Source organism: Falco punctatus, assembly GCF_963210335.1.
Source record: "Falco punctatus genome assembly, chromosome: 4".
In the NCBI taxonomy this organism is placed as follows: domain Eukaryota; kingdom Metazoa; phylum Chordata; class Aves; order Falconiformes; family Falconidae; genus Falco; species Falco punctatus.
The window spans coordinates 59054380-59062688 of NC_137583.1; the positions used below are offsets into that span (position 1 = coordinate 59054380).

At 40.6% G+C, this 8309-nt stretch overlaps 1 protein-coding gene across 2 annotated transcripts in view; it reads left to right on the forward strand.

Moving 5' to 3' along the window:
* DPP6 (dipeptidyl peptidase like 6) overlaps positions 1 to 8309 on the forward strand; it is a 571473-nt gene that overhangs the window by 96887 nt on the left and 466277 nt on the right. The window lies entirely within an intron of this gene.

The window sequence follows — 8309 nt, forward strand, 5'->3', positions numbered from 1 at the left end:
GACACAGCAGTTAATTTCCCCAGTAGCTGAATACTGAAATGGGTTGGCTTTGAAGCCAAAATGCAGCTGTAAGTGAGATGTGATACAGTGTGAAAATTGATCTGAATGTCACACCTTGTCGTGTAAAGGACACAGGTACCTGTTAGTACCTGTAATGTCCTACTCCTCAGCCCCAGGCACGATGGAGTAATCACTCTGAAAATTATCCAGAGCAGAGGGCCATCTCAAACAATTTGCTGAAAATCAGTTCCTGTGTAGATGTTCCTGCTAAGCAAGTACCTCATTTAAGCTTCATGCTGATTAAGGAGGTCTTTCTATATAAAAGGATATTAAAATGAGGTTGTTCATTTTTTTTTCTTGTAGATTTAACATTTTGTCTCCTGGGAAGAACTTTATTGTTATCAGTTTCATTTGTTAGGAAGTAATAAAGTTGCATTTATTACACAGTAACCAAGGAGAGAGCCCTGGTATCTATGAGACTACGGACACAGAGGACCGGCAGCTCTTACCCTAAAAGCGTGTGGTCTGTGCGAGAGAGATCTGTGAGGAATAGGTCAGGAGTCCATAGCTTAGGCTTCGTACAGGCATTAAGACAGTCTCATGTGCACGGAGCAGGGCAGTGCACTTTCATAATAGCTTCTGGGACATTTTACAGTGGTTCTGCTTATTCAGCTGGGACTCAGCTATAAGCAAGGCAATGGAATAGGTGTGAAGTGAAGCTTGAGGGCAGAAGATGTGAGAGGCAGAGGTGGAGAGAGCTTGAGCACAGAGCATATTAGTACACAGTGGAGGAAGTCCAGGCAGCACAGCAGGTGTTTCTGTGAAGAGTCAAAGGCTCCTCATGTATTTTCTTCCACAGTTGTTTGTACTTTATAGGGTGTCTGGAAAACTCTCTGCAGCTTTTACTGGTAATCTTTACTGGAGAAGGGGACACCAGCAGGACTTCACAGTTGATAAACCATCCTCTTCTCAGTTTCTGGACCAGAGGAGAAAGAAGTTGTCCTCACTGGACATCACATTACTGTCCCTATCTTTCTCTGATCCACCTCCCCATCTGATAATAAGAAGAAATTCTCAAGTAGCATTGCTACTGGCTTACTGATAAGACAGGGGTTTGCTTCTTGCTCACTACAGCAGTATTTCTATCATTTCAGCTTTCACCAGTTGTAACAGAATTTTATGGAATGTAAAGATGTTGGTAATGTCAACAATATTAGTTCTATGTAATTTCATGGGTAGCATCCTCTTTCTAGAGAGAACAGACAAAAGAGGAGGTTGGAAAATAGACCTGTAGGTGTTAAGTGAAATCGAGGGAATCACTGAGGTGTCCCAATCAAAAATAACAGAATTTTTTTAATTCAGACTGACATGACACCTTCTACCATCCTGTTGAAAACATGTGCTGCAAAACGTGCAGCAGCATCAGAGCTGATTCTAGAATGAGATTGCAGAGCAAGAAATACTAAGCCTGAATCCCAGTTCCGACAGCTATTCCCACTGACCTGGAGGATAATTTCTGGCCTGCCATATTTGCTTCATTCTAGGGCAGTGTGTGACTCCCAACAACCACACGCTGCCCCATACCCCTGCATGGATCATAGCACTTATTGCTGTGAACTCTAAATAATAAGCTCATGTACTGCCAAGGGAGGGGGTCTTAAGCATGACATTTTGTCCCCAGCCCTGATAAGGTTGGTTGGTCCACCCCAATTCAAATGATCACTTCAGGGGGAAAAAACAAGACATCATCGTTAACCTCTATATCCCTGTTCCCACACAGTGGCAGAGGAATAAAAATTGAGATTATTAGACAAGTCTGTATCAGTAGTATTTATTGCCTCAGGACTTCACATTAATGCAGGTAATAAAATGCGTATCAATACTGGCTCACATACAGCTGTGCATAAGAAAACTGTTCTGAGAGAAGGGACAGTTTCTCATTCTTTTCTATAAAATGTCAATGAAATCATGAGCTTGGTGAGACCTTATAGGTATGTCTGTGGTAAAAATTATAAACACTGACAATTAGGGCTGTATTTAATTGAGCTGGGATTCTCTGGTAGTTTAAATGCAAAGTTGTTTCATGCCAGTGACTGTCACCAGAAAGGATCTATCTTGTTTGGTCATAGTGTATTGAAAAGATGGATCCCTTAGCAATAAAGAAAACTGCAAATATCACTTTAAATCTTTGAAATGTGAGATAAACCTTAACTGATGTGAGCTTTCATTCTCCCTGCCTATTGCAACCCAGGGAACAAGTTGATAATACCACTACCTACATGTCACCTCACTGTCAAAAGCAGCTTCTGATAGGTATCTAGCAGAAGGCTTTTTTATTCTCTGGAGTCTATGGTATAGAAAAGATGTTCAGTGTTACTCTGTACAGATGCTTTTCTGAAGTGTGTTAGTCTGGGGCTGGATTTCAGCATTTCTATGTGAGAGAGAATATCTGAAAGAAATGCAGTGTTGACATAGAATTGTAGAATCATTTAGATCGGAAAAGACCTTTGAGATTGTAAAGTCCAACCATTAACCCAGGACTGCCAAGTCCGTCAGTAAACCATGCTGCTAAGCACTGCATCTATGTATTTTTTGAACCCTTCCAGGGATGGTGATTCCACCACCTCCCTGGGCAGCCTGTTCCAATGCTTGACCACCCTTTCAGTGAGGAAATTTTTCCTAATATCCAATCTAAACCTCTCCTGGCACAACTTGAGGCCATTTCCTCTTGTCCTACTGCTTGTTATCTGGGAGAAGAGACTAACCCCCACCTGTCTGCAACCTCCTTTTGGGTAGTTGTAAAGAGCAGTAAGATCCCCCCTGAGTCTCCTTTAGCCTAAACCACCCCTGCTTCCTCAGCTGCTCCTCATAAGACTTGTTCTCTGGACCTTTCACCAGCTGCATTGCCCTTCTCTGGACACGCATATATAGTCTTTTAATGAAATGGATCTCTCGATGATAAACCTCTTTGCTATTATAAAGGGTATCTTTTAGAAGAGTATATTGAGAAAGAAGCAAACATTTGATCAGCAGAGTCTTACACCACTACCTTAAAATCTTTTATTAAGATATATAGTTTCTCTAGGCAATCCAGGGATGACATAAATTTCTTGTTAATTATGGAGTTTGAGGTCTGGATAAACATTGGGCAGTAATTGCAAGGTATTGTAACTGAATATGTGTATTACTTTTACACCTGTATTTTACTCTGAGAACATGCTTAAATAAAGTCTGTGCTGAGGAGGCTGCACAAAGAGTGATTCTTCATTTTTATTGGTGTGTTGTTTTTTGTTTGGTTTTTGTTTTTAATTAGTACATATTGGCCAAGTTATTATTGTCTTGGGTTTACCTCTACAACTATAAAATAATTGTGCCACTGAAAAAGCAGTTGTGAATCTTGACTCCATGAATTTTCTTAAGCAAGCTGGGAAAGGGGTATATACCTACCCCAAAATTAGAAATTTTATAAAGAAATATTCATTCATCTGTATACTGATGTAAGCAGGTCATCAGCTATAGCCAACAGGGTAAAATTGTGCAAAGGTTCCTGTAACAGAGTGCAATGCTCATTAGCACAGAGACCCATTGGTCAGTTATGCCTGGGGTATTACAGCAAAAATGGTTTGAACTTCTAGAACTCAACAGTTCTACAACATTATCCTGTCCCTTTGAGTTGTATGTACTGAATGGAATAATTAGGTCAGTAATCAAGAGCTGAACCTTTGCTGATGGGTAATAATCCACTTTCTGGTAATGGTTGACCCCTGTGAAGAGTCAGCATGAGTTGCATTCATTAACAAGATGAGAGACTGCAGATGGATAGGAACTTACACTTATTACTGTAAAACAATAGACTTATTGTAAATTGTGTGGGCTAACAAATGAGACAGCAGGAATAAATTGATGCTTGGGCGTTTTGAGATCTCTTGATGGAAACCCCTGTATAGCATGAACAATAAACTACACTTCTTCACTTTTAGCTTCTCTACGGGAAAGCAAAACAGACCAGTATAGCAGAGAAAAAGCAATGGATGTTCGCTAACTGGTTGTTCATGGTACACATTGGTATTTAAATTATTAGTCTACACAAATAATCTATGGCAAAGATCAGGAGTGGTGACAGAAGGCATAAATAACGTGCTTGGTAAGCAACTGACCTCCTAGAAGCAGAAAAGAAAATCAATAAACTGTAGCTGGTAAAATCATATATATGCTTAACTTAAAAAAAGTATATCTAGGACCTCCTCTGAGTAAGGTCTGAGAAGCTCCATGCCAGGCTTTATGCTTACACTGTTCTCAGAGGTATGCAACATACTGTCTATTATAACTACTAGCAAAGAGCTGCCAGGAAGTTTGGGACAGACTTAGATATATGAGGTTACTTCCTTGAATCCTGTGTTATCACTCAGTTTTTCCAAGGAAGGACTGGGGTGACATCCCTTTGTAGATTAAATGCCAGAGGGGACAAGATCACACCCAGAGAGAAAGTTCTTTGTTGTGGACTGTGGGGTAGGAACCTCATATTTATAAATATTTTCAAAAAGAAAAAATGGGGGAAAAAGATATATTTGATGGAGGTTTTACAGGCTCCATTTTTTGACTCTCGTCATAGAGGAAATATCTGAAGCAAAAAATAATTAAATATTGATTATGGAAAAAATATACACATTACTGAACTTTGTACTGTTTTGTAGTTGGGACAAATTCCAGGAAGGAAAATTGTACTATAAAAGTAAAACCACAGCAGCAATTATAAATGAAAGCAAATAGGAATAAAAAAAATGTTGCAGAAAAATCCCCAGCAACGCAAAATGTTTCCATTCATTACGTGAATTTTCTGCTGACATCATGGAAAGAGGGCTAGGAGCAAAGGTGCAAAGTTTGACAAAAGATGTTACTTAAACTGTCAAGACAGTTTTGATGGGCCTGTCAAGGCTGCGTAGAAACCTAATCTCACATGTGATGCCAGGGCCACAAATTTGAGATAATTTATTTATGGAGAATTATTTTGCCAATGTCAAATGTTTATTATGAGAGTTCCTTTACTGATATATGGCCTCAGTACAAAACACAGAAATCTACTCAATGAAAATATCTTTAACACATGTTGGCAGTAAATACCTACATTCAATCATAACAAGAAAAAACATCCTCTTGGTCCTTACTATTGATTGGTGATGTTCCTTCAGAGGGGTGAAATCCAGGTTCAGTGGGGGTGAGCATTCTTGATGCTTACTGTGTCCTATGTAAATCTGTTCCTGAAAGGTTCTTGTAACTGTGATCCAGTGCACAATAAGCTGCCACAGGCACTTGGTGGAACATGAAGCCTGAAGGGCTTTTAGGCTGCGTATCATGCTATAATGTTGTGTTTTAGATGGGATGAGATTACTCAAGTGGCAAGCTTATGCAACAGTGTATTTTCAAGTCAGCCAAAAGTTGTCAATAAATTTGCTCTGAAACTGTCAAATCACTTTGAACCCCAGAAAGGGGAAAGGAAGACTTGTAAGTCAAAATGTTTTGCTTTAGCATCTTCCAAATGAAATATTTTTACTTTTTCTCTCAAAACAGCATTTTGCTTTGTAGTTAAACAACATTTGCTTACTTTCTCCAAAGCACAAAGGTGATACATGTTTAATAGAAGCAAAATTAATGTTTTCTGTTATTTCTTTATAAAGATACAACAGCCAACTTTTTGCCTAAAATCTTCACATTCATGCTCTCCATTTCTGTCTGGTAAGTCACTAGTGAAAAATAAGAGGTTCACACAACTCAGGTTTTATTCTTGACAACACCTCCTGTTCTCGTTGAGGTCAGTGGAAAACATTTCAGGGTAACAGTAAAGGACAGGGTTAGATAATGTTTTTGTCTGCCTTAGAAACGTAGAGGTTACCTGTTGGAGTTCATCAGAACTTCTGGTTCCTTTCAAAGATGGCTGGGCTAACCTAAATTTTAGATTCAATTTTACCTTCTTAGAGGAGGAAGAAATTACAATAGCAACAAACCATTGCTTTCAGCAGGGTTATGAGCTCATCATGGTGATTCCTGAAGTTTGGAAGACTCATAGGTCTCAGTGAGAAGCTTGAAGGGATCAGCTTCATTCAGAGGTTGCTCTTAATGGATGTGGAAAACTTACATCTATCTATTCAATGACTTTTCCAGGTGGAGGTGGGAGAAACTTAAGATGATGAAATGGCTACATGCATTTCCTGAACTCTCAAAGCATGATTCTTCTTGTCACGAATGATGTGGTTCACCTTGTTTAAACAAAATCTCATGGTGGCATTAAATGCAGAATAAAGAAGATAATATAAAGAAAATTAAGAAAAAAACCCAACCCTTCGTTTGTAGGAAGTTGTCTTTTCTGGTTTTTTTTTAAAAACATTTGTAGTGTCAGGTCTCTCATCCCTCTGACTTTGGGTGTACTTTTCCTTGTCCGCATTAATTTTGTATGTTACTTAATCTATAATACTCTGTGATTTCATGTCTTCTTAAGAGTCTCTAGGGGATATTTGCATGTTTTGTGCTTTGGGGAGATGGCCTTTAATTTGGACATCACCACCATCACCAGTCTATCACAAAAAACATCAGAGCAGTATTGCCTCATCAGTCATGTTATTATGCAGAATGCTGATGCTTGTGATATTATTTACTATACAGAACAAAAATAAAGGGGCCTGATTCTGTACTGCTCCTTTAGGCAAAGATCCTGCTGTAATCACAATTAGCTCCAGGATCTAACCAGAGAGTGCTAATGCCCATGGTGATTTCTATTGCTTTGCAACAGCTAAATCTTTATTTTATTGTCTAGCATTACCCAATATTTCAGACCAACCTGTTCTTTACTCCAAAGAAAAACTGAAATGGGATCTGATATGTGATCAGTCTCGTTTTTACTTTCTGTGTCTCTTGGGTATGCATAAACTAGTCTCATAATCCTAACTTGTGGTAATCAGTAACTAGGAATTTACTGCAAATTCCAATAGGTAAGATTAGATTTTGGAAAACAGAGCAGCTTAAATAACTTTTTATTCTTAAATCAGATGAGAAAGTACAAATCTGATCAAAAATAATCTATACCGTCCTTCTCCCATTCTATTTTATTAATTTAACACACTGCAAGAATTAATTGGATCTGTAATAGTAATTGTTTTCTAGAGAGAAAGATTGTGGGCAGTGTGTTCAGATGAGTGTTACTCAGTCTCATGAGCATCTTTTCCTCCTGGTCTTCCGAATCTGTGTTTTGGGAGGTAAGCTAAAGACTTTTTGGGTTTCTCTTCCCCACACCTATCCCCTATGTAGTATTGATTTGTTGTCCCATTTTAAACACAGAGTTCAATATTCAGGTGTATAAGTGTGACATAAATAAGTGTGGCATACCCTGCTGAGCCAAAGGGGCTATTTTCCTGAGAGCTGCTGTAATTTAAGGTAGGCTTGACACCAGCATAAATATTGTTGGCTTGTTATCACAACCAAATGGTAAACTACTTTGGGCTCATGGCAGCACAGCTGTGACTGGACCAGCCTTGCACACTGCCACACATGGCTGGGGAAGGGAAGCTGGTTTCCTTGAATGGAGGAAATTGTGATTTTTGATTTGGCGATTGATTGAACTGTGAGGAAGGTGATGGGAGGCCGATGAAAAAACTGATGAAAAGACCCCAAGGCACAGGGACAAGATCCATCGGGGCCTGGAGTGGGGCAAGCCTTGACCTGACTGTAGGAAGTGGGATTTTTCCTTCCCTTTCCCACCAGCTTTGCCACAAAGTCAGTGATGATTTCAGCTCGGCAGGTGACCACCACCACCTCCTCCTCAGCCTCCATGTCTCTCAGCAAGCCGGTAGATGTCCTGCCCTGGCACCCCAGCCATGCGCCTCCCTGGCTGCTCGCCCCGTCTCCCTGCAGCCCTCCTGGGGCAGGCCATGCCGAGTAATGTTTATCTATAATAAACATCCCTCTGGTTTGCCCACCCAGGAGAAAAACCTCCCCGGGCTTTGCTTATGGAGAAGCTCTTTCCCTCCGGCCCCGCTGCACAGCCCGTGGTGGCTGCAGGGCTCGGCGCTGAGGAGGCGCCTCAGGCGAGGTGCGGGAGAGGGTGGGACGTGCCAACTGGAGCCGCTTTTAAAATATAGCCACAAAGAGCGCCAGTCGTAAAACGGAGGCATAAATTGATGTCCACCATGCAGTTTCACTGTTGCTGCGACCTACAAGGTCCTATGGAAATTGTGTTTCTCAGCTGCCCCCGCTGCCGGCTCTCCTCAGGCGGGTGAGCGGAGGCAGAGGACAGCGGCGGGGCGAGCTGCCACCCTCAG